This window comes from Lissotriton vulgaris, chromosome 7 (genome assembly GCF_964263255.1).
Source record: "Lissotriton vulgaris chromosome 7, aLisVul1.2, whole genome shotgun sequence".
Lineage (NCBI taxonomy): Eukaryota > Metazoa > Chordata > Amphibia > Caudata > Salamandridae > Lissotriton > Lissotriton vulgaris.
This window is the reverse complement of record NC_141695.1, coordinates 1,219,244,471-1,219,271,324: the sequence shown is the minus strand read 5'-3', so window position 1 is coordinate 1,219,271,324 and position 26,854 is coordinate 1,219,244,471. Positions and strand designations below refer to the sequence as shown.

General features: G+C 46.2%; 1 pseudogene; it reads right to left on the bottom strand.

Moving 5' to 3' along the window:
- Window positions 1–20,581: 20,581 nt before the first annotated feature.
- Window positions 20,582–21,164, bottom strand: LOC147703276 (exosome complex component CSL4 pseudogene; annotated as a pseudogene).
- Window positions 21,165–26,854: the final 5,690 nt, after the last annotated feature.

The following is a 26,854-nucleotide window of genomic DNA, read 5'->3' as shown; positions in this document are numbered from 1 at the left end:
AGAGAAAAACATCTATCTGTATCTGCACCAGAAGAAGCAAAAAGTGATTGTACATTAAGGGAGTTACCAGAAGGGGAGAGGAGGAGTTGATCAAAAAAAGGGCGAAAAGAAAGCCCAGGAATGAAGAGAAGATAGAAAAGAGAGAGTAAAAAAAGAGTAAAGAGAAAGACATAGAAAGGAAAGATAAAGAAAGAGAGGGAATACGTCCCTCAAAAAATGAGAGCAAAAAAAGAGATGACAAAAAGCCAAATGGCTTCAGTCACAAAAGACATGCAGTAAAAAACAATAGAGTGAGAGGTGGGCAGCGAAAATCAGACTACCGCATGAGCAGGAGACGAAAATATGAAAAGAAAAAAAGTCACAATAGTCATGATGAGGGAGAAGAAAACAAAAATAGTAGAAAGAAGAAAAAAACAGTAACTAATTGCGACTAAGAAGAATATGCGAAGGAGACTTACCAATGAGGAGGACGGAATGGCAGCGGGCTGGGTTGGACAATACAAACATCAGGATAGCACGAAGAAGGGAATGACGCAGTACAGTTTCACAAAGGGAACCTATAACATGAAGAGATATTAAAAAGGATGTTACCACATAAGAAAAAGTAAGAAGAACAACATATTAACAGAATAAAACAACAAATAAAACTACATAAGAGCTGAGGTTTGATGAGTTCCATGGAATCATCTTTGTGGGTGTGGATGAATTTCCGAAGGTCAGCCGGATCATCGAAGCTGAAAGTGCGTTCCTTATAGGTTACTTTGAAATAGCATGGGAGTATGAGACCATATCGGGCATTCATTGAGCGAAGCGTAGGTCTCAAATCCAGGAATTCTTTCCGTTGAGCAGCAGTTGCTTTGGAAGCATCCTGAGTGAAAAACACCTTATGTCCAGACCAATATAATTGCTTATGTTGCTTGGCATTTTGAAGAATCATCATGAGGTCTGAATATAACAGAAAATATCTAATGATCCCTCTGGGCTTTGAAGTGGAAGAAGACCTTTTTGGACCTAGACGGTGACCTCTTTGAATATTAACATCTAAGTGCTTAGGAATACCAGTAATAGGAAGGACTTGAGTTTTCAAAAATTGGATGACGTCTGATCCTTCAGAATCCTCAGGAATACCATAAATTTGAATATTATTAGGTCGTTGCGATTTTCCAAATCTTCTGAGGTTTGCTTAAGTTGATCAACTTCCTTGATCAGACTGGCAACCTTGACAGCAACATCCTGTGCGTCACTAACCCTCTGTTCCACATCCGTTAGCCTCATATCTAGACTAGACTGTTCATCGTCTAACCTCCGTAGAGTCGTGGCTGTGTCTGTCATAAAAGGGCAAATAAGACGTAATTCCTCCATAATGTCTTCTAATGTAACAGGGAGCGGAGATTTTGATGGAGATGGAGGGTCTTTTTTAAGACGCTTGCCAGTTGCAGGATCTTTACGTAGGCTAGAGGCATTGCTATGGGCTTTAGTGTTGTGAAAGGAGTCCATATCGAATAAAGAAGCCCAAAGTAATGACAAGAAGTATAAACCTGGAGCCAAAAATTAACAATAACAGCTAAAAGTAACACCAATGAGACCTTTGCTAAGGGATCAGCAGTATAGCAAAGGGTAGGTGAAGGTAGAAGCAGCTGTGATTTAACAATCCAAACTTGAGGAATTGTGAAAGCAAAGTTCCAGTCAAGAAGTACACTAGGGATAGGCAGCCAACGTCTTGATAGAGAGATGTTTAACATATGTAATTCCACAACTTGAGGTCCAAATGGCAGTTAATAGCAATGTTTGTTGTTTCTGCAGCAAAAAAAACATGCAGCGAGAGTCTAGCACAAAAAGCAGGAATGAGTTGGAAAAAAGAAATAAAAACGCTGCGTATGATAAAACAAAATGGCGGCTGCATTTCGGGAGGAGTAAGAAATGTAAGAAAACTCACTCAAACGGCCACTTTAACAAGTGAAAAGGCACCCAGGCGAGGCATGGTGGTTCCGACATCGGGATTTGTAATTAAATCCAGGAACTGCCGCAGAAAAACCGCCCTTCGTTTTCGAGCGCCGCTCATCACATCGGAGCTCCCTAAGGCACAGGCATCTTGGATCGCCGGTCGCGCGCCTCTCCAGAACGTAGGAGTTTAATCATTAGAACTATGTTTCCCAGGACCCTCCCCCATAGGTTTTGGGAAAGCGCAGTTCTTCCATGGACGCTTGTATTACAGCTTCCACTATAAATCGAAGAAATACCATCCCCCACCATTGCTTTTGCAAGGGTCACAAAGATCACACAAGCGCATTATGGTTTGATCATACCCCGCCAGAATTCCCATTTTAATTGAAGTAGGGTTAATGCGATTCAGAGTTACGCGTGTGATTTAGTTTTTGACTGCAAAGCCCAGAATGCCTGTAAAACGTGGGCGTATTAAAGAGCAGTAGAGACGTACGCCTCTTACGCTCAAAAAACTGAACTGACAGAGCCATGGGGAGGAGGACGCCAACAGCTAAATCGGTAAGCCCTGAGGCTGGTTTAAGCGGTGAATACATTTCACGTTCCCGAAAAGATAGCCCGGTAATGCAATAGAACTTCTTCTTCGACAGTGCCGTCGAGCTGCGTTGACAACCGGAGGGTAGATTGAATGTGGCCGGAATCCACACAGCATCCTTTGGCGCACGAGGTATGCCGAGTGTTACACGTACAAGCAAAAGGGAGAGTGGCAGCTATTCACTAAAATGACCATTATAGTAAATCTTACCATCCTGTTCACAGCCAGGGGCGGCTCAGGGATCCCTCAGTATTTGAAGTGATTAGACCAGCAGCTGCATCTGCATTTATAGCACAAATTTGGAACCACTAAGTAAGTACAAGTTGGCCTCTTGATGGCTGTTAAAACAGTTTGATTTAAGGTAGTGACAAGATGAATTTTTGTTTGTTTTTCTCTCTTCTCCCCCTTTCCTTAGAGTAGTACCAAGGAGTTCAGCATTTGTGAAACCTTGACCATCTGGCTATATTTGATTTGGTAAGAGGTGGCTGGAGTTGGTAAATGACGTTGGAGTGCTTGTTATTTAGAATTTTTAAGGTTAAAAAATGTTTTTCTTTGTTCTTCTTTCCTTTCACAGTGTTGTTCGGTCCTGATGAGAACCCCGGGAACAAGGGGTCTGAAACGCGTAGACCCTTGTTTTTCACCAAACAATTGTTTGCTAAATTCTTTTGGTTGAATTGTGCACATTTAGAAAATTGTTCTACAAAACTGTGAATATTTTAGGAGGGTACGGTGTGCACAAGGAACTAAGGTGTCAACCATTGCTTTGTTAGGTCTGTGTATTGGGGCCTATCACGATTTGTGAGATTGAACCAAGTGGCCCTTGGGACGGGTACATTCTTTTGTGTACGTTAAATGTGTAGGATGAATGAAGAGTTTGAACTGAATGAATGAGTTTGTTACAGAGTGTAATGAAGTATTTTGTGCTTGAAAAATTTCCCTTTTGGTTTTTGATATAAGTTTTCAGTCTTGGAAATGATGTATAGTATGTATTATTGTGTCTTTTTGCAAATAATGACATAAAAAATGTGTTATGGAAATAAAAGCTATTGATTAGCCCATGGTCGCATTGATTCATTGATCTTGCACCATTTTTCAAAGTGCCGAGAATCTTTTGGCTGCCTAGCGCCTGGGTTGTAAGCAAAAAGGTGTAAAGATCATAAGGGTATCAGTCAAGCCAGTCAGGAGAAGACTAGGTTACTTTAGCCTACCGCTTCTCGTTCATCCATTTCTTTACCTTTTTCAGAGCGGGGCCTCATTTTATCCTGAGCAAGGTACCAGGAGAGGTGAGGCTTGCTCCCTGTGCAACGCAGGTCAGTACATAGTGAGTTAAAAATAGTAGTCACCTCTTTTGGGACTGTGACCAATAGGCAACCTTACTTTGGGATTCATGCTATATATTTCTGATTTTTTTTTGTGAACAGATACAAACGACACTGGTTGATACAGAGGATTGAGAGAAACATTTACGACACATTTGTATCCTTTGATTGGTTTAGTTATGTCTCACGTTTTTGATATGCAGTAGCAAACGTTTAGGACTGTGGCCCTGAAGAAAGCCGTGGGATTTGGTTCCCTTGAGGCTGAAACATGTTGGCCTGATACATGCAGTTATATGGTTAGACTGCATCTTTGCACTGTTCCTGTTTTTAGTAAGGGAGAGATCAAGTTATATTAAAGTTTTGCATTGATCTTTTATCCATTTTTAACTTCACCACACTTTATTATTTTTCTGCACTGCATCGGACTCCATCACGATCATTGCTCGCATGGTCTTCACTACATTTGGAGATGTGACCCAGATAAGTATGGGTTATGGACTAGTCTCAATGATCATGAGACACACCATTCCTATTTGGATGACCAAATGAGAATACATGATCTACATCTGACGTTGATGGGCATCCAGTCTTTCTCTGTATGGGTCTATTCGACAATTGAAGTGAATCCCAATACACGGGTTGCTAATTTGGGCACTCTATGAGTAAGCTAAATGGTATATAGCCTCAGTAACGCCCACTGACTTGGTTAGGAGTGTGCGTTTACCTCTGGAATACGATAGGCCCAGATATAGATCCCCAGTGTGTGTTTTTGTTTTTGAAGCAATTCAGAGTACCAACATGGAAAATAAGTAATTGACACAACTCTAAAGTACTCCACCACTAGATTATAAACATAGAGCAGATTTTTATATAAATTTAGACACCAAAATAAAGTTAAATAAGTATAACAGGAGTTATGAATGTTTTAATTATTAATAATTCAGTACATTTAACTCTTGTGAAATGATAATGTTGTGGTCAATGGGAAAATGCACTAGAGACACTCCTTCACTTGCAGGTCGAGTCTAGTGGAAACCACTGGGGCGTAAGGGGATTCAAGTCCCAGGACCAGGCCTGACAGTCGGTTGAATTTTACATGGCTCACAGGGGCTGGGTGCAGAGTTGTCCTGGCAGTCCCTGGTGCTGAATGCAAGTCCTTCGGTTGCTGTTTTTCCTCCTTGGATGGTTTGGGTGAGGAAAGTAATGCAAAATCGCAACAGCTGGACCATGCAAGTAGTGGGTTGAAGATGATGAGTGATTCCTTTGAGGTGAAGCGTCAAACAAAAGTAGTGGTAGCCTGACTGGCCACCAACAGTCCTTGGAAGTAGCAAGCACAACATTCAGTTACTTAGACGTCCTGGAGTCCGGGGGAAAAAAAATCTGCCTGAAATTTGATTGAAGTCAGGACTGCATTTCCCACAATGCACTAGACCATTTAGTTTTGGGCAATCCCTCGGTGGGCCCAATAGCCAGTGATTCTTTGATTCCAGGAATATGATTTATCTGTGGGCTGCAAGATGCTAGTACCTCTAGTCCAAGAGAGTTCTGGAGTTGCCTTTGTCTTGCAGAGTGGTTCCCCTTTTTATTGGAACGGGTCTCTGGCCTAGGATGAGTCGCAGTTGTTCACTTGCAGGGTGGTTGCATCAGGTGCAGATTATCACACCTTTGTATGGTGCAGGTCCTGAAGTCACAGACTTGGGTTTTTACTATGTCCTTGGTTACATGGGGACAACTCAGAACCTCTTGGAAAAGAATACATGCCCCTTAGGTGTAGCAGGATTGCAGAGTGGGGTAGGTCAACAGCAGTGACCCACGTTAGATGCTCTATACAGCACAATGTGCAGTTTCACCTACAACACCTAAGAAACATTTTTCCTTTCCTAAAAGGGTTGAAGGTGTCCCCAAGTAACTCGTTTAAAAAAGGGATTGTTTTCACCACACTTGTTGTGTCGATTTTAGATTAGGCACTTAACCATACTGGACTACTGTACCAATCCCATGTGGATTCGGTGACAAATTACCATAGATCATCCAAGACCAACTTGTTGGAAAGAATCATGTTGTCCTTCTTCTAGAGAGATAACATGAGATACAAAGGAATATTATTTCCTTAACAGTTTCATGTTGTTTTTAGATATAACAAGATCCAGCAGAACAATAAATAGTCATTAGGTGGCTCATAGTAATTTTTATACTTTCACTATTCTTTTCTTCACTCTACATTTTTAGCACCCTTCATCTAGTCTTATCATGGCTAACAACACCTTAAAAGATCTCCAGCAAAAAGAACCCTCAAGGTGCCCATTGAGCATTGCAGCTCCAGGTCACAGAGGAGCTGCCAGATGACAAAGCATGCCACCCAACTGGGAGGGTGAGGGCTCTTGCTTCTGAATATTTATATTGCTCTAGCCTTTCTTGAAATGGTTGTGATGTCTTTTGGATTTCCCATTATCTGAGGAACTGCATTCTCTTTCTATATTTTGCCTAATTGTCCCACCTGTCTGGGTGCAAATTTGCCTGGTTTCAGGGGGTTGGATGTTTCATCCTTTGGCAGGGAGCCTGGTTGCATAAGAGGCGGAGGGAGCTTTAAAGCTCGATGCCTTAATGTATCACTTCACTAGCTCTTCTGTCAGGAAGGAAGGTGACATGACCCACCAAGGCAGGGGGCGTGGCTTGGACACCGATGGAGGAGGCGGCGTGAGCCGATAGCTCCGCGCCCGATCCCGGATTTTATCCTGAAAAGACATCCTGATCGCAGCTTACAGTGACTGAGTGTACATCTGAACACTGGGGGGACATTCCGGACCTGGCATAGCGGCAGGAGGAGGACCCGAGAAAAGAGCCGGAGGAACGGCGGAGTGCGCTCGCCAAGATAGCGGTGACCGCCGGAGGCCGAGAGTGACTGATGTCGGAAGACCTGCTACGGACCTAATTGAGGGATCGAACAGTGGTACGAGCAGTATTCAGAACGGAGTGTGGCCGGCGGCGAGCTCCGGTGACCGGAGAAACAGGTGTGATGTGCGGGCAGCAGCGGAATCGGCCCGGGAGGTGAAGGCCAGAAGGAGGAGCTAAGATGGCGGCAGCTAGGTGGATTGCCTGAGAAACACGGCGCACCCGGATTTGCGGTCGAGGGGTCCTTGGTGGGCCCACAGTGATTGTAGCCGCTGACTGGATCGGCACGACGCCTGGCCGGCGCTTGGACAGCGGAGGTGGGGGCCTGTGGAGTGACTCCGGGGGAACCGGAGCGTAGTCTGCCTGGAGCAAACGGAAGGCCCTGGCAACCTACGGAGCGGAGAGAAGCACGGAGATCGGAGGAGAGGACGCTAAGGAAGGCGTACGGCAAGCGTCTGATTAGGGTGCCTATCCTGTGGCCCTGGTGAGTGTGGAGCTGCGGGCCAGTGCCTGGTGCTGCGGAGGTGGGGTCGGACATGGGTCTGCACGCTGCACGGGTGCCGGGTGCGGAACTGCGGCTGCTGGCAGTGATGCGATGGGACCCGGAGGAGGTGTGCACGCTGACCCACTTTATGCATCGTTGCGGAGCCATCTCTGAGAGTACTGCGGAGGAGTGGACATCTGGCCGTTAGCAAGATCTGGTCTCATCTAACTATTGGTGCATTGACCCCTTAAAGACTGCACATATCTCCCTAAAGTTGTGGAGGAATCGTCGCAAGAGGGCAAAGAGGGCGGACTAACTCATGCAGGGGAGAAAATTAAGGCCCACGAACAAGGCGCGATGAGAGGGGGCGAACACGAGCGCTTAGGGGTCCGATGTCCCTGGAGGTAAATGGTGGCGGATATACTTGGAGCGCTCAGTATTATGCGGGACTTGGTGTGGGACAGTGTGGGACAGTGAACTACTGGAGTGCGTGGCCCAGTGATCTCTGGATTCGGTTGGTGGACCAGCTCTTCTCCATTATCCCAGGCAGCACTGGAGAGCAGTATTATTGTGCAGGCAGATCCCACTCAGCAGGGAAGTGTGTGCTACAAAAGCCACGATGAAACCAAAGAACAAGGCTGAAGGGGCTGCGGAGCAGGGTGACATACAGGAGGGTGGGGAAGATACTGAGGGTACGATATCGGAGAAGAGGCTAAATAAAAGATTGGACACAATCCTGGAGGCCATCACTGGGACGAAGGAATCCTTACACCAAGACATCGCGCAGGTGGTGACGGGGATGGGACTCCTGAAGGCAGCCCACTCAAAATTGATGGACAGAATGAAGGAAACCGAACTGGTGGTTCAGGATCTGAAACCGTTGGTGGTGACGGTAGAAGGTAAGCTGGAAAACGTGATACAACGCCTAGCAACCCTGGAAAAGAGGATGCCGAAAGTCGGAATAGGCGCAACAACGTCCGGGTAGTGGGCCTGCCCGAAAAAGTTGAGGGATAAGACATGATAGCTTATCTGGAGAACTGGTTTAGGACACAGGTGGCCTCGGAGGGTCTTTCCTCCTATTTCACTCTTGAGAGAGCACACAGGGTCCCGGCCAAACCACCCTTGCTGGGCCGGCCACCGAGACAGGTGGTTGCTAGAGTCCTTCACTACAAGGATAGAGACCTGCTGATTCAAAATGTGCGCGCAACTGGGCCTTTTAAAGTGGACAACGGCACGGTCACGATCTTTCCAGACTATACACAGGAGATACAGAGGCGTAGAGCCTCCTACCTGGCTGTCAAAAAAGAGCTCAGGGATGAGGGGATCCAATATGCGCTGTTATTCCCGGCCAAATTGAGGATCATTATGGACGGCTCAACCCAATTTTTCATGACGCCGGAAGACGCCTGATCTTGGTTGGAATCTTACAGAGCGGGAACGGACGGTAAGGGCAGGGCAGATCAAGAACAACCTAGACGGCAGCGGACACGCCAGTCGCAACGCATCCGAAGGAGAAACAGATAACAACAGGCCCTGCAGCTCACTCAATTGGCAGCTGAGAAACAAGGCGCTCTGGCGGCAACGGCGGCGATAACGGGGTCACAGCAGGAAGATTCGAGCAGAGGAACAGACTCTGATGAGTACAGGAGACAATCGGGTACTGAACTATCAGATGAGGACAGCTCTAAGGGCCCGGAGGTGACGCCTAGGTTGGCGGACGATCTGTAAGCTGAAGAACTCTCCCCGTGGGTTCCTAACTATGGACTGAACTGGAAGGCAATGGGATCCCTGGTGAGATCTATGATCGTTATGGCTGTGAACGCTACTGTGTAGGGCTAAGGGGGTGGTTGCTGGGGCGGGCGTTGCCGTCTGCCGGGCTGAACCATACTCCCGTTGCCCTTAAGGCAACCTGCAGTGACTACTGCAGGATAGTACAGTGTGATTTGTTATGGTAGTTTGGATGGGGGCTGATAATTTGTTATTGGGTCCTGTCCTGGGGGGAGGGTTATGGGTGTGTTACAGGGTTTTCAGTTATTAGGGGCCTATAGATCTGGTGTGGGCTGGTGCAGTTGGAGGATGGAAACGTGGAGGAAACACTGTTATGGGGACATCACCTGAATTGAAATGTATCACATGGAACGTGCATGAGCTGCATACCATGCCTAAGCGCCATGAAGTGCATGCATATTTGGTGCGACGTGGGGTCCAGATAGCGCTGCTTCAGGAGACCCATCTTATTAAGTCGAAGTGCACTGCGCTGCAGAAACGATGGAGGGGACAGGTGTTTGGCACGGCTTATTCTGCGTTCGCAAGGGTGGTCTTGATATGGGTAAGAGCGGGGATTCCCTTCCAGGCTACGAACCAGAGGGTCGATCCAGAGGGTAGGTATGTGGCAGTTGAGGGAAGACTGTATGGCAGAGATGTGGTGCTCTGCAGCATTTATGTCCCGAACACGGAACAACCCAAATTCCTGGACACAATTTCGGGTACCCTAGCACATTATCTAGCGGGCCCGGTGATCATGGGGGGAGATTTCAACTCGATCACCGACATTGCATTGGACAGATCACACCCACCACTAGTTGAGTCCCAAGTGCGCAGAGTAGCGAGACAGAGGGTAGATTGGCAGCACAGATGGGGGCTGATTGACATATGGCGGGGACACCACCCTGAGGAAAGGGATTATTCTTTCTTTTCAGCACTCCATGAACTACATGTTAGAATTGATACGATCTTATGTGACCACACAATAGCTTCCCTGGCAACACACTCTGAGTACCTGGCCGGGACTATATCTGATCACAATTCCCAGTTGATATCCCTTCAGTGGCAGCAGGTGCGGACTACGATTCCCACTTGGAGATTGAATCCAGATACCTTGGAGGATCTGGTTTTTCGCTCCGACATCAAGGAGGGTATAGAGCGCTATTTCGGTGTGAACCGAGGGACGGCCTCCACCAGGGCTATGGAATGGGATGCCTTTAAGGTGGTAGTGAGGGGGCTGTGTATTAACAAACACTTTGGGGAAAGAAAGGAGGTCCTGGCCGATGTCCAAAAGGCAGAGGAGGCTCTGAGGGAAATCGAGAAGCAGAGGCCAGAGCAGGAGGCAATGCAGGCGCAGCTCCTGGAGGCTAAAGAACTAGTTGTAGCCGAAACAGAGAGGCTAAGAAGCTATGACTACAGGCAATATACGGCGAAGGTTCATGCAGAAGGGGACAAGGTGGGCAAGCTGTTAGCGAGGCTAGCGAACCCGGAACAGAGAGGTTGCCTGGTTATGAGTGTGCGTCTGGAGACAGGAGAACTGGTATATTCCGAAAAGGCAATCCTCTCGCGCTTCTTGTAATACTACACTTCCCTCTATCAGAGTCACCTGATAGCGAGCGCAAAAGATATAGATGACTACCTGGCGGGAACTCAATTCCCATGGCTGGAAGACGAAGATGCTGAGGCCCTGGTTCAAGCAATAACACTGGATGAGATCAGGAGTGCAATCAAGCAGATGGCTAGGAACAAGACACCAGGTGTAGATGGCCTCCCAGTCGAATTTTATGTCAAATATATTGACATTTTGGTCCCCCAACTGTTGGAGGTCTATAATGAAGCCGCAGAACAGGGCCACCTACCCAAATCAATGAGAGAGGCGCTGGTTGTTCCCCTGCTGAAGCCCGGCAGAGTGGGCGGTGACGTGACTTCATATAGACCACTGTCTATGCTGACAGTAGACTACAAAATTCTGAGACGCATAATGGCCACAAGATTGTTACCGCACAAGACGGCACTGGTTCATGAAGGTCAGGCTGGGTTTATTCCGACTAGGAATACTTCGACCAGCATTCGTCGCCTTATAAAGGCCCAGGGGGGGCAGTGCAAAATATAAATTACATTGAGCAGTAGCCCTTGATGTAACCGAGTACGGCCAGTGCCACCCCTATACAAAAGTAAGAGCTTCCCTATCCCCACCTGCATGTACTGCTTAAAGTAATGCATGCAAGTCTGCGTCATCATGGCTTGTGTCTCTTTTTCTTGGGTGCAAGCGGACTGAGCTGGCATTATGCCTGCTAACACAAGTTCACGTACAAGTAATTTCTTTCGCAAAACTAGAGAAAAAAGAAGAATACTGGTGTACTCTCTGACACTCTTACTATGTATTGAGTCCATAATGCTGCCTGGTAGTAGAGTTCCTGATATTCCCACTGTTACAGGCCTACAAAGACGGCAGAAAGATACATGCCAAAATGTTATACTGTGCTTGCAAACTACTAGTGTTACTGTGAGACAACTTTCTGTTGAATTATTTTGTGTTATTGTTAAAGAGTATTGGTTACATTATTTCTCTTTCTTCTTTAGATGCTCCCAAAAAGCTCACCAGACAGGAGATGGCTGTCCGGGCCAGGGCCCACAAGCTGGAGGCCATTTGTGTGGAATATCGCCGGCTGTGGGCTCGGAAATTGGAGGAGGGGGCATCAACATCAACAACCTCCTCCAGCACTGCCCCAGTGTCCACCAGCCAGCAGCCTCCAGCACAGCACAGCAGCAGGCCCCCCACAGCATGGATGGCATGCATGCACCCCCTACGCCTAAGAGTGGACTACCTGGAGCGCAAGGTGGACAATCTTGAGAAACAGCTCCAGGACCTCCGCAAGGAGCGGCGGGACCGCCTGTACAGACACCGCCGGAAGTGACAGTCTCCCTTGCCCCTTTTTTATAGACTGTTGGGGGTGTGGGAATCGGGAGTTGGGGATTATTTGGGACTTTTCAGAGGACTATTTGAAATGGACAATTGTTTGGGTTAGGAAGGGCTGGGACTAGTTTATTTTAGTTATAATTATTTATTTTACATACTTCAACATAGTGTACGCGTTGATGTTATTTTGTGGGGTGGTGGGCGGGGGTTATGGCACATTTGGTTTCCCCAAACTTACATGCATGAATGATCTAAAACATCCAAAAATGTTCAAAAGTGCCACTAACAGAGTTAGTGAATTCAATTGGCCTACTAGTACTTTACCAGTACTACTGTCAGTCTCTCCTCCGAGTCCTAGCCCATTATTCTACCTCCCCAAAATGCTTATCTTACCTGTGATTCGTGTTTGAGAATAGAGCTAGGCACAGCGCTGGCTGCATGGCAAATGGCGATTATGCCATCCCGGACCGAAATTCTGTTGTTGTGGTGTTAGTCGGAGTGGTACCACACTAGTAGTAGCAGCATATGAAAAACAAAGTAAAAAAATTAGACATTGAGTGGCCTGAGAGGAGTATTAGAAGGAACAGTAGCCTAAGCAATGCTGAAGATACATATGGGGAAAAAGAATTGCATGGATGATTATGGCTACAACAAGAACAGTGACACAGCAGCGTAACAACAAATCTTCTTGACAAGTAGGAGGATGATGTTGACGATGGATCCAATCGATGGTGGGCATGAAATTCAGAAGTTATTTTAAAATACTCATTGTTGTTTTTTTAACCAGAATTACAATATCCTAGCATTCATCTAGCTGCCTTAAAATTGATTTGAGGAGATTGCTTGCACCTTATCCTCCCCAGCAAGTGTGTGGAATTATTGTTGTAATTTACTCACACCTCAATGAAAACCACACAGGCCGGGGGAAAAGGGTTAGGGTTTGAAACTTGGATGGGAATGGGGTTTGTGGGGAAAGTTTTGTAGAGGGAGGAAAAAGAAAACACAGCATGGACAAACAACAAATGAAGAAAAACAAATCTTTGGATACAAAGCTATCCATGAATCTTTTAAGGGACATAAAGGAAGTGCATGCACCACTGCATGCATGAAGTTGTTTGCTAAATGGATAGGTTACTGAAAAGTAAGTAGTACTTTCTACAATGTACTAACTATGAAGAAACAATGTGACAGTACAAGGGTGCAGTAATTACGCAATTTCATTTGTCTATCTGCCCTCAGAGAGAAGAACCACTTAGTACATTAAATTAGTTTAAAAAATAGCAAAGAAAAAAGTATACAATGGCTGAAGGGATGAATTGAAGCAGAGAGCAAACAAATCACACTCATAGAAGTTCACAGCAATAACATTACTTAAAAGATAAGTAGAAATGAAGATGGATACTGTAACTGTATGTTGTTGTAGTTGTCCTGTTGAATTTGGGAAGTTACATGCATCCAGCCATTCCTCTTTTTCGCGGTACTCCTCCATTCCATCTGATGCTCCGTCAATCAATGTTGGGGACCAGAAGACACCTTGTCCACTGCCTGCCTGGCGGATGCTAAATTTCGGCTCGCTAATGGTAAGCCTGAGTTCATCCTCCTTTTTCCGATTGCACAGGGTAAAATCCGGCCAGAAATTGTTGATGAAAAAACAGGAAGTGATATTAAAACACCCAGAGAAAAATATATAAGGTACGCTGTGTAGTGCAAAAATAACACTTTCAGTTTCAGAGTCAACAGTATTACAATACATACAAGCATCATTTCGAAAGTGCGTATTCTGAGTCTCCTTTTCAAGGATAAATAAGTGTGGGCGAAATTTGCAGATCTTTCACCTTAAGCTAGGTGTAAAGTGTAAACTGCGATTTTAGAACAAAATTAGACCTTCTCAGCAGTGCTCCCAGATCCCTCAACCCACACCCAAAAAAGTAGAACACCCCCAAAAAGGGCAAAAGCAAAAATGGAAAATGCGACACTTGGAAAATCTACAGAAGCCTACCTGAAAATCGCTCCAAACGCGCTCTGCAGCTAGGCCCTAACCCCCGTTTTCCACCATGGATTTTCTTCAAACCACTAGCAATCAAAATTATACCTTCCCAGCAGTGCCCCCAGACCCCTCAAGCCACCCCCAAACATCAAGAACCCCCCCAAGCAGCCCCCCAAAACATGCAATACTGCTAGGACTCAGTTTACATTGTGATTCAAATGGGGATGATGGACGGAGCGTTCGAGTAAATCAAACACTCACCCCAGTCAAGTGATCTGGATTTAATCCATCACCATTCTTTAGCTCACTCTGTCACCCCAGTTCAGACATGGCCAAATGCAAATCAGTCTGACCCTGTGCCTCATAGGAACAGTGCAGCCCGAACTGCCAAGCCATGTCTTCCCTGGACCAGAAACAAGCATCCTAGGACCGGTTTATGGCATTGCAGCCGTCATCAGCCAGGGTAGTTTGAATCCAGTGGCAAAGTGAGCAAGGGACGTCTGAGCATGCCCTGCCAACTTAGGGCGAACAAAGCGATACAAAAGGGGATGATGGACGGACCGTTCGAGTAAATCAAACACTCACCCCAGTCAACTGATCTGGATTTAATCCATCACCATTCTTTAGCTCACTCTGCCACCCCAGTTCAGACATGAGGCACAGGGTCAAGGCTGATTTGCATATGGCCATGTCTGAACTGGGGTGGTGTGGAGTGCAAAAAACAATGGATTTAGGCCCAGATCTCTGTACTGGGGTGAATGTATGACATTATTCTGCATTCTGTCCATCAATTGTTGTTTTTGCATTTGTCACCCCGAGTGGGATGGGTATGCTCAGACGTGAGTCCCATGCTCTCCACACCACTGGAGTCAAGCTATCCTGGCTGAAGATGGCTGATAGCCAGAAACCGGTCCTAGGATGCTTGATTCCGGTCCAGGAAAGACATGGCTTGGCAGTTCGGGCTCGACTGTTCCCATGAGGCACAGGGTCAAGGCTGATTTGCATATGGCCATGTCTGAACTGGGGTGGTGTGGAGTTCAAAAAAACGATGGATTTAGGCCCATATCTCTGTACTGGGGTGGATGTATGACATTGTTCTGCATTCTGTCCATCAACTGTTATTTTTGCATTTGTAACCCCGAGTGGGATGGGTATGCTCAGACGTGAGTCCCATGCTCTCCACACCATTGGAGTCAAGCTATCCTGGCTGAAGACATCCGATAGCCAGACACCGATCCTAGGATGCTTGATTCCGGTCCAGGAAAGACATGGCTTGGCAGTTCGGGCTGGACTGTTCCCATGAGGCACAGGTACAAGGCTGATTTGCATATGGCCATGTCTGAACTGGGGTGGTGTGCAGTGCAAAAGAACTATGGATTTAGGCCCAGATCTCTGTACTGGGGTGAATGTATGACATTGTCCTGCATTCTGTCCATCAATTGTTGTTTTTGCTTCAGTTTAAATTGTGCCAAAACGCTGTCTGCAACTAGGCCCAAACCCCCCTTTTCCACCATGGATTTTCTTCAAACCACTTGCAATCAAAATTAGACCTTCCCAGCAGTGCCCCCAGACCCCTCAACCCACCACCAAAAGCCTAAACCCCCCCCAAGCAGCCCCCCAAAAACATGCAATACTGCTGTCCCCAAAACATGGCATATCGCAAATCACGCCTCGACAAAAAAGTGCTGTTTTCAGCAATTCCACTACTTCGATCCTCTTGAAAGTTACCAGGCCACTTGTTCCAGTGATTCCCAAGAATCTCAGCAAGGCAGCACAAAATCGATCAAGTGTAAGGTGTACGACTAGTTCACCCAAACACACGCGCCCGCAAAACACCATCAAAAGCCACAATTCGGCCAATTCTGAAAAAACGCGAAACCCCCCTGAAACTTTGCTAACATCATTATGAATGAGCCTGCATCGGGCCCTGAGCCCTAGACTAAGGGAACCCTACCAAATTATTAATTAAACCCAAAAACCCTAGTAAACCGCACTGAACCCTAAACCCTAGATATGCTTTGTCTGTCTGTGTCAAAAAGCCTAGGTATGCTACACCAGGTTGCTTCACTCAGTGGTGCCTGCCTTGACCACCTGCATGGCCCTGCCGCAAGCATGGGCCAAAAACAAAAATCCATTCCGCTAGCAAAATTTACTGTTCTCGGCGGCATATTCACAATCTGAGAATCTCGCGAAATTGCCGAAAATTCGCAAACTCTTGAGCGTTACAGATTTTTGGCTCACGTTTGCGGCAAGGTGATGCAGACGGTCAAGGCAGGAACCACTGAGTTAAGCAACCTGATGTAGCATACCTTCGATACAGACATACAAAGCATATCTAATTGTATGCAGCAAGCCACATAGCCCCAATTTTACATGAACTGATGTTCTCAGTAATCTGCCTGGCATACCTATACTGCCTCGACCACTCCACACCACGACTAGACAGACATGTAGTTCTGCTGTAGTAGTTGTTGTAGACTGGTTTACCTGTTTGACACTCACAAATTGGCCATAGTTCTTCCCTAAACAGACGTTGATGATCCATCCATCCCAGTGAGTGACTGTAAAGAAAAAAGATATAATATTTAATCAATCATCATGGTATATTGGCAAACAGTAAGTCCAAGGAGATTTTGCATATTGGAAAATGCAACGTAGTGGCCCCTGCAGTTGAAGTACAATTTGAATTAAACAAGGTAAAAAAAAGCAGAGTAGACTTGAGTTACATTTAGTTTGTAAAAGATTAAATAATAACAGAAGACATATGATTCATTTCATGCACAACAAACAAACAGCAATTGCTTTCATCAGAGCCAGACAGCCATTGATGTCCACAACGTGCCATCTTCTTCTCATTATTCATTACTTGTTCCACTTTTTGTCTGCATCTTCTTCTGAAAGTGCAGGACCAAAGGGCAGCCTCTCCTGTCAATCAATTTCAGAAGTAACTGTCAGCAATCAGCAAGCATGTAGTCAGTAATTCCAGTCCCACTTGAGGGGACTCGTCTACGAGTACGAAGACAAAGTTTATTTATTCTGCGTAATCCAGCCATCTGCCTTGAGGGAAATGGATAGGGGGAGTCTGGAGGAGGAGGATAGAGGAGCATGATTGAGTTGTGAACTTGTGAACCTCGGGAATGCAGACTGCGGCACCTTCAAATCTATAAGGAAATAGGCTGAAGACAGTGCTGCTGAGGGACTTGTTGTGATTAGGTGATTAGAGTTTTGTTGTGGTAAAAGTTGCAAAACAAAGAAAGACACACAGGATTAAAAGTGAACAAGGACGAAAAAAAGGAAGTCATTTTCAGGCCTCGGTGTCAGGGAAGTAGAGCTCATCCTCAAACTCTATGAATTGAGATGGGAGTAGGTCTGCTAACAGAGCAGAACTTCTGTTACCTAAGTCGGTGTCCTCTTCTTCCTGCGTGCATTCACGTATTTTGTAATCTGGTGGTATGAAGTGCTGATTCATCTTAATCAGTGTTAACCTCTCCACATTTTTGGGTGAGAGGCGGGTCCTTTTTGAAGTTACAATGGCACCAGCAGCACTGAAAACACGTTCAGAAGACACGCTTGCGAGTGGGTAAGACAAATAATTTAGAGGCAGGTTGGTCAGTTGCCAATGAGGCATTTTCCGATACCAATACAGCAATGGGTTCTGATTAACAAAGACCTCTGTTGGGTCATCCAGATAGGCCTGCACCATCGACTGAAGGTTCTCCAGGGTTGCTCCACTTTGCGTACCATCTGTGGCATGCATCACTGTAACGAGCAAACCCTTGATGAGTTAGCTAATCTGCTTCAGACAATATTATGGCTGGGCCTGGTGCAGGTGAGGATGATGATACGGTTGCTGGTGTCGTTAATGGCTGTGAGGGAAAGTGACTCCCTTCGGCCACAGATTCAGAAGTGGAACTTGACGCCGGATGGCCTGCTGATTCAGTTGTACTTCTGCCGGCTCCTTACATTTTCTGCCACTCTTTTTCGAACCGAGTAGCTGACACAGCTAGCCAATGTTTGTACTTTGAAACATCTGCTTCATAAAAAGGAATGAATGCTTTGCTGGCCACTGCCTTTTTGTACCTTGGATCCAGAATAGTGGCACAAATGTAATGTTGTTCTTTATGTATGTTTTCAAGCCTTTCATTGGCAACTAGGCAGCCTAATAACCTCTCCGCCGACTGATATGCGTCTTGCTTTTCAGCATCATCTCGAAACGTTGAAGATACCGCCTTTAGTTGGTGCTTAGCATGCGCAACAATGGGATAGCTTTGCCCAGAGAACAGTCCTCCCTTATGACTTCACGTGTGAAGACCTCAAGAGGACAAAGCATGTCTGTCAGGCTTGCAACTAGATTCCATTCCTCCAACACTAGTCTCATGTCTTTCATAGTAGAACTCAGTTTATAGATATAATCATTGATTACCCCCCACTGCTCAGACAGATGCTCAAGCATGTAAAAGGTTGAGTTCCAACGTATTGTCACCTCCTGGGTGAGTCCTTTGACTGGCAGTCTACGTTCATGTTGAATGCTCCTCAGCTGCTTCCGGGCCTTAAAAGAATGGCTGAAATGTGTGCAGATTCTTTGGGAGGTGGCCAGTAACTCGCTGACTGTGTTTTCTTTTTTCAAGAAATCTTGCACCACGATGTCAATACTGTGCGCCAAACACGGCACTCTGAAGTAGTTACCATCACGCATGGCCTTAACTATATTACTGCCGTTATCCGTGGAAACATAACCAATCATGCAATTTATTGGTTCCAGCCATTCATAGACCCTCCTATCAAACTCCTCCAAAAGGTTAGGTGCAGTATGAGTTTTCTCCATGGCAAATATGGCTACTGTTGCATGTTTCCTTGTAGCTTAAATAACTGTGTCTGTGTCAAAACCTGCTTTTAACTTGTCTTTAACCCCTGCAGAAGAAACCCAGTGTGCAGTGATGCACATGTAATCAAGGGCTTGGCAACTGTTCCACATGTCTGTTGTCAGGTGGATAATGTGAACAGCACTCTTCTGAATAGCTGCGCCAATCACCTCCAGCACATCTTGATGTAGTGCTGGAACAGCAACCCTGGCAAAATAGGACCGGCTAGGAACCTTCCATTTAGGGCAGACTGTTGACACAAATTCTAGAAAACCCACCCCTTCCACGAAAGAAAAAGGGAGAAGGTCCAGCACTAGCATTTTAGCCAGCTTTGCGTTATACAGACGTGCCGATTGGTGGTTGCGTTCATATGGCGCATCCGAACAAAACATTCTGCTAATGGTGGTCTGGACTGTTTTATGTGATGATGATGATGTAGACTTCTTCAAACGAGTTAGGCTTATTGATGTACTTTTTCGCATTGGTGTATCTCCCAGACTCTTAGTGTGCCTCACATGTTGCAGGGGTAGAGGGTGTGGGCGCTACCACTGCAGTGCTGTCTGTCACTTCTTCACTTCATACCTGTATGATCCGCCCCTCGTCATCATAAGATGCAATATGAATGGATACATTTGGATTTGTTGTACTTTTGGCTTCCCGGATCTTCCTTAGGTACGCCTCCCAAATGAGAGTGTGGTGTTTTTGGAGATGACCTCTCTGGCCACCGGTACCATAGTTGGTACCAAGCTTACCCCGACTAACTACAGTTTTACAAATCGAACAAACAACCATGTTTTCCGCCTTTTGGCTAACACTAAAGAAGTCCCAAACTGGGGACTGGAAATGTCTGCTGGTGGTGGAGGTGCTACTTTCAGTTTCAATGGCAGATGAAGTGGAGGATGGGCGTGGCTGAATTTGACTCTGTTGTGCACTTACAGCACCACTACATGAGGTAATGGAGGTCGAGCTGGATGGAGGTCCCTGCCGGCCCTTCTGAAGAGAAAATATGGAAGCTGTAGGTCGTGTTGGTGTAGTACAGAGTTCTTCAAACTGTGGGGTGCGCCCCCCCAGGGGGGCTTAACACCATCCCAGGGGGGGCACGCACTCAACTCTAAAATCCAACCTTTGTTGTCCTCTGCGGCGCAAGTCTTCACCCATTTCAAATGGGAATTTCTTTCATTAGCGAACTCCTGGTGACAAAGGGTTGGAGGGGTGAGGGAGGGGAAATCATTGGGCACGACGCGCCCATGCTTTTGTCAGATAAGTGCTAACAGTTCACCCTCCCAGGAGGGGGTTAATTGGTAGCGCTGAAATGCTTCAGCTGCAGTGAGAGGCAGGACGTCTCCTCAGCTAAAACCGAAAGTAAAGGAATAGACAGTCCTGTTCCTTTGCGTTCGATTTCAGAGCAGAGGAGACTCCTTGCCTCCCACTGCAGCTTAGAAAGTACTTTTATTTGTCTTTAAATACAAACCTTACACTTTAGTTGCATTAAGAAAGCCTGCAAAAATAAACGGCATTACTCATTTTGTGCCGAATCGGACCCTATCAAACCATTTTCCGAGCAGTATAACCACTTTAGGCATTGAGGAGCAAAAGAATTTTGAGAAACAATTTTTTGTTGGACATGAATCTGCTGATATGCCATCTATTCCGTCAACCAATGTACCCTTTGTCATGGACACCACATTGAGATGCAAGACTGTACAAGTCCTATAACAACAGATTGTATTTACACCAGGAGAGCTGCCAACAATGCGGAGTGTGCAGCACAGCTCCAAGAGGCGCGGGAAACAACACTTCTGAGAAATTCAAGTTGACTACATCTGTAGAAACTCTGGTTGCACCCGGGCCACTTTCCTGAACTCCTTCATGTGCGTCTGCGGGCACTGCATCTCACACCAGCTGATAGACACCATCTGTACTCCTGCTTCACTATGGGCAACCACCACGCCCAGCTCGTTCTCATCGGTTGTCAACAGATAGTTGGACTGTGCATCACCAAGAGAAATAACTTGCCAGGACGATGTCACTAGGTCGGAAACTCTTGTACACTACAACCTTGTTTTTTTCAGTGGCTCGAATGTCTTCCTTTAGTATTGTTCCTCTGAATGTATTCTTCAATAGAGTGGATGCAATGTAGACGATCTGAACTTTGGCAAAGTGGGAATTAATGCTGCACACCTTACAAGTGACAGTGGCACCCACGTCAGGTAGGAGCTGGGACTGCGTATTTCTCACCACAGAAACCGTAGGCAACATTCCATTATCACTTTTCTTCATCACATACCCTGAGAGGGAGGCATAAATATACCCATGCCTGCTGTATGTCCTACTGCCAGTGTAAAAGTCTTCAAGACTGCACAACCGTTCTCCGGGTATACAGTACTGTGCTGGAGCCATGACCACTAACTGCTCTGCTGGTCCCAAACACTCTAGCGCAGCGATGCATGCTCTAACGAGCGTGAACCCACTGCAGCTGAAATAACTGTTCCATAGCTGCCAAGGTTTAAGATTGCAATGTGTGGCACTTTTATCATTTCAGTGTAATTATGAATTATATTTCAACCACTGAGTGACACTTTTCTCGCAAGCAAAATCAAGCTGACGAGGGAAATGTAAATAAACATTAGAAATTTCACACATGCTACTTTAGGAAATTTAATTGTACTATAATTGTTTATTGGAGATAGCATACTGCAAAATGTTCACATTGCGGAGTCCAGAGTGTACAGGGCACTTTATCGCGTAATTTGCACATTGCCACTTCTGAAATGTGTTTGATACCAGAACAATTATTAGATACTGTATAGCGACATTATGTACTTTAGGTCGTAAGAGGCACTTGTTTTTAAAGCTTGTATGATATTATGTGTTAAATAATATGTCCAAGTTTATTGTTTGAAGTCAATGATTGGTGTTGTTTTAATATGGGTGGATAATAATACTGACACCCATGTATTTGGGATGTTTTTAATATGTGTATTTGTGATTGTATATATGGTTGTGCTTCGCAAACCAAATAAAGCGTTTTGAACTGAACTGAACTGACACACATATTGGAGCATTAATTCAATTAATTCACTTGAATAAATTCTAGACCCCTTGGGTTCAGAGTTTATGTGAGTTTTCAGATCTTTAAAAACAATTTCTGTAATAGCAAAATTTGTATTGTGTTGCTTGGCTTTTTATTCCGTAGGATAACTCTGTTATTTAATGACAGAATCATACATTGACTTGAAAGTCATAATTGGCTAAATATATTTACGATCAAGCTACCTGAGAGATTCAGAATATTGAATGACTTTTAAATGTGACATATTGTTTTCCGTTGCCATGCTGCCACTGGCATTCCTATTTGATTATATTTTCGAAATTCAAAAGCTTTGTATGATCGTGGCGGTATTTAATTCACAGTACTTCTTACCCCCATGCACAGTTCTTCATCCGGTCACCTCACTCAGGTAAACTTGTGTGCCATCCTGCTCACTACCACTTGGATCGCAGGTGGAAAAGGCCTAACGCCACTGTATGTCAATTGGATAGTAAAGACTGAGGGCCTTATAAAGTTATTTGCTGCCTCGTCGCCACAGACACATACATACATGGGTAAAAACTACATCATGGCTGCAGGTTAGCCATGCCAGCATGGTATTCTTGTCATCACTTGTGGTTCCTGACTGTAGGCCTACCAAAGCAGAAGGTGGTGAGCCCATCCTAAACTAAAATCCCCCATGCTGTGGTAGTGTTCTTCCGTGCCGTGGTACTTTTCTGCCCTACTTCTAGTACTACACTAACCTAGTCACATAGCTAAAAAAAACTGTAACAGCAATTTATTCACAGCAGCAGCGGATAAGTGTTTAAAAAGATGTAATTGATAACTACAGTTTAGTTAATAGATTACCTGCTCTATCAATAACTTAATAATTATTCATGATCATCACTGGACAGCAGCTGAGCCCGGCTGTGGCCCGGTAGGATTGGTCCCTCCCTGTCGCATGATATATTACCGCCACCGATGTGCCATCAGTCATGCTGCAACCAATGAGCACAGCAGCTTGCTGCACCCACTCTCACTGCGACTGCCCACCCCCCACCTTTTCCCCCGGCGCTGCACGGTGACCTGACTCGTGAGCCAGCCAGCCTCTTTAGCCCTGACTTTGGATGACTGGTGCAGGTGGGATCTGATACCACATTGGAACCATCCATGAGCCATCTTTACCGCAGACGGTCGACGGTGTCCTGCATTGACAACGGTGAAAATCAGCCGCAGCTGGCATTAGTTACTGTTGGAAATACCACAGTCAGAGCGGCGAGTTCAGGAGGAGAAGGAGCTGAGCATTTTAAGTTAAGAAACGCAGGCGGCAGCAGGAGGACCATCGGTAGTGACGCACATAGCCTAGTATTGTGAGGCTGCCGGATATGACCCGTGATATGTACGCGGCGTTCAATTATGTAGTGTACCAGATTGCAGAATTTTCTGTCAGGTGGCGGGGGGGCCCAACATCTAAAAAAAATTCAGCTGGGGGGTGCTCAACCTACAAAAGTTTGAAGACCTCTGGTGTAGTAGTTAAATGCGATGGTGGTGGTACCAGTGCCACGCCGCCCACATCCCGCTCAGCAGCAATTCGGGATAGGGTAAAAATGTCTGTCTGCTGCATGCCCGCTGGGGCTGGAGTGACGTCTGTGATGACTGGGTCGTCGTCAGACTTTTCATCAACAGCATACACCACTTCTTGCTCGTCGTCATCATCAGCCATACGTGAAAGCCTTGCGGGAACCTTCCGTTTAGGCTTAGCTACCTTTGTCAGCTCGTGGCGTGCTTCCCTCTTAGACTGCATTGCTGCGTTAAAATCAAGATCAAGGTCATCAGAAGGAAGGGGGCTTCAAGAAGAACTTGTAGTGGACCTCATTGACCTTTTTCTTGCTGGGGATCTGGAAAACAGTGCATCATCCTCAGGAGGAGTGGCTTGCTCAGGTAATACCTCGATTTCCTGATGTGCCCCTACTTCTGGAGGAACAAGCATTGTGGGCAGTTGTGCCGCTCCATGCACCTATCCTTGTGCCTCTCCTTGCGCATCTCCTTGCGCCACTCCTTGCGCCTCTCCTTGCCCATGTACTTGCGCATGTACTTGCGCTTGTACTAGCTGCACCTGTGGTTGTTGTTGCGGCTGTGGTTATTGAACACTCGTCAGCTGAGTTACACCCTGCGTTCATTGGGTGCTACTTTCTTGCGATGAGCCAACATCACTGGCCGATGGTGATTGAACAACCAAAGTGGCTGCCTCTGCAGCACTCATGGACTTGGACCTAACTTGGTGTGATGGCACTGAGCCCAATGAAGCAGTGGCGCTGCTCCCAGCTTGGTCCCCGGTGGACCCCGCTGCTGCAGGCGTTTTTTTTCCTGAAAAAAGAGTCTGTGGGTACACCAGTCTCCTTGGTAAGTGGCACCACTTGCTTCTTCTGCTCCTTCTTACTGGCAGTGGCAACTTTCTTTGTTGAGGAGCTACGGACACCTTTCTTTGGGCACATCTTCTTCAGATGTCAGAACATCAGGCCGCAGTTGCACGAGTTGCAGAGTTTTCTGTGGCCACATGTGACGTCACGTGATGTTGTGCTGCACACACCACTGCAGGACTTCTTCCTGGCACTGGTGGTTCTATTGTGCACCTAAAAGCAAAGGAAGCCAGAGGAACATCAGTTAAACACCCCAAAAAGTCACAAACAAAAAACATAAATCAAAACAATCTAATGCCATCCATGCCCTCAAAGATGGTTACATTCAAGAGGCCCCACACAAAGCCTTGGTCCATGCAACACTCACTACCCCTGGTCATAATAGGTGAAAGCAGGACAGGCTGGGTGCAGGCCTATGGCTTCAAAATGGCCCCTTGTCCCCCAGCCACATGGCAAAGGCCTTGCCTGGACCAGGCCTCAAAATTGCCCCCACCTACATGGCCAGGCCCCAACAACACCCCCAAAAAGTAAAAAAAACACACAAATCACCACAATCCAATGCCATCCATGCCCTCAATAATTTTTAAATTCAAGACACCCCACAGAAAGACTTGGTCCATGCACCACTGAGTACCCCTGGGCATAATGGATGAAAGCAAGGCAAACTGGGTGCAGGCCTGAGCACACTGCCTGGCTCCAAAATGGCCCCATGACCCCCACCAGATGACCTGGCCCTGCCTGGACCAGGCCTCAAAATGGCCCCCACCACATGGCCAGGCCCCAACAACACCCCAGAAAGTCGAAAAACACATAAAAATCAATCACCACAATCCAATGCCATCCATGCCCTCAATGATGTCTAAATTCAAGACACCCCACAGAAAGACTTGGTCCATGCAGCACTCACTACCCCTGGGCCTACTGGCTAGTGAGGCTTTACAGGCACCCCAAAAATTTAAAAAATAAATAAACATATAACAGTGAGCTAAAATTCCATGACATAAATGAGAATTAAGTTTAAAAAAAATCACAGAAACTTAACCCTGGGCCTACTGGATGCTGTAAAATCTCAAGTCCAAAAGTGATCCAAACTCCAAAGTCCAAAAAGTCCTCAAATACAAATATCCAGCAGCAGCCACAAAAAGTAATCCTTCCAGCTCCAGATCCAAATCAAAAGTGACCAGGACATGGACAAAGCACTGGGAGAAGCTTGCTGGACAGGAACAGGAAGATGGAGAGTCTGGGGCACTTCCTTCCTCCCACCCCCCTCCCACCCCTCTCCCAAAAAATGGACTCCTTGCACCAAAAAGTGCAGCCAAATGTCAATCTGAGGAGTTCTTCTGATCAAAATCAACATTTTCAGAAGGTTTATGCTGCCTGCGGTGGATTTCTTGTGCAGAATTGCAATTTTTGCAATTTCGGGAAAGAGAGCTGTTCAAATCTCCCGCCGGAAGTCAGCTGTGCGCGGCATCTACGTGTTCGGTATTGTTTACCCTTATGACGTACTCCCGTTGTCAAACTCTCGCTGTGCAAGATGGCGGGCTGCGATAACGTAATCACGGTCGAAAAACTCTTGCGCGATCACGCAGCAAGATCCAAAATGGCGCAGCACACGCAAACCGGGAGAAAAACAACTCAGCGAACACAGAATCATGTGCACGCGCGATATTGTATTTTTCAAGCGCGACCAAGCAAAAAAATGTGCCAGCTTGCGAATTTACGGATTTTTGGGCAAATTTTCAGGATTCGCTGACTGCGAAATTGCAAAAAATCCGCAAATTTCACGAACGAAACGGATTTTACGCCCACGCTTATGTATGATAGTATAACGAAAGAGTGTTCCTGTTTTCCACCTTACTTGAGGTATCTTAAGTCGCATGTTCTGGGTTGACTAATCATTGGTGTATTTGCTATAGGACGAGGAACCAATGAGTCACTGATGCTAGTCTAGTAGAGAATTTTGGGTACTAAGGTGAGTTTTGGCACACTCTAATTCACTAAGGTCCTAAGTCTCTGTGCACAGTTCTGTATAGGAACAGAACTCCCTGCAACAACACACCCTGCATGACTGATTCTCAATATATAGAGATCTCAGTAGCAGGAAACTCCTCACTGAGGGAATATAGGGCCTCACTGCGATGGCGGTCGGAGGAGCATCCGACCGCCATCACAGCTGGATGGAGAGTGCCCGATAAGTAGTAATCGGTTCCACCTGCTATAATATACAGAGACCACCGGGTAGGCAATCAGAAACATGCATTTTTCCATTGCAGCTTGTGCTGTGGCCTGGAAAAGGACGTTGAAAAAGGCATGTTTGCAAACATCCATGCACAGTGTGCCAGGCATCATGCGGTGTCTCACACACGTTACATGGATGTTAGGGGGGGCACCACATGTGCCACCCCCTTGTCACATAGCGGTGGCTCACAGAGGATGGGGCGCAGCTCTGGATGACTTCATGTCAATGTTCTGTCCAATGGCTACTACCGAGACATCAGTCGACTCAGGTTTATTCAGTCAGAGACTTTAGACATCAAGTCCTGCTAGAAGTACCTTAAGCTGCTGCAGTTTGTGAGAGGCTGGCCTGGTGGTTGTGCCAAATCAGGGCAGTGCTGCTCTCACCATCGTATGGCTGC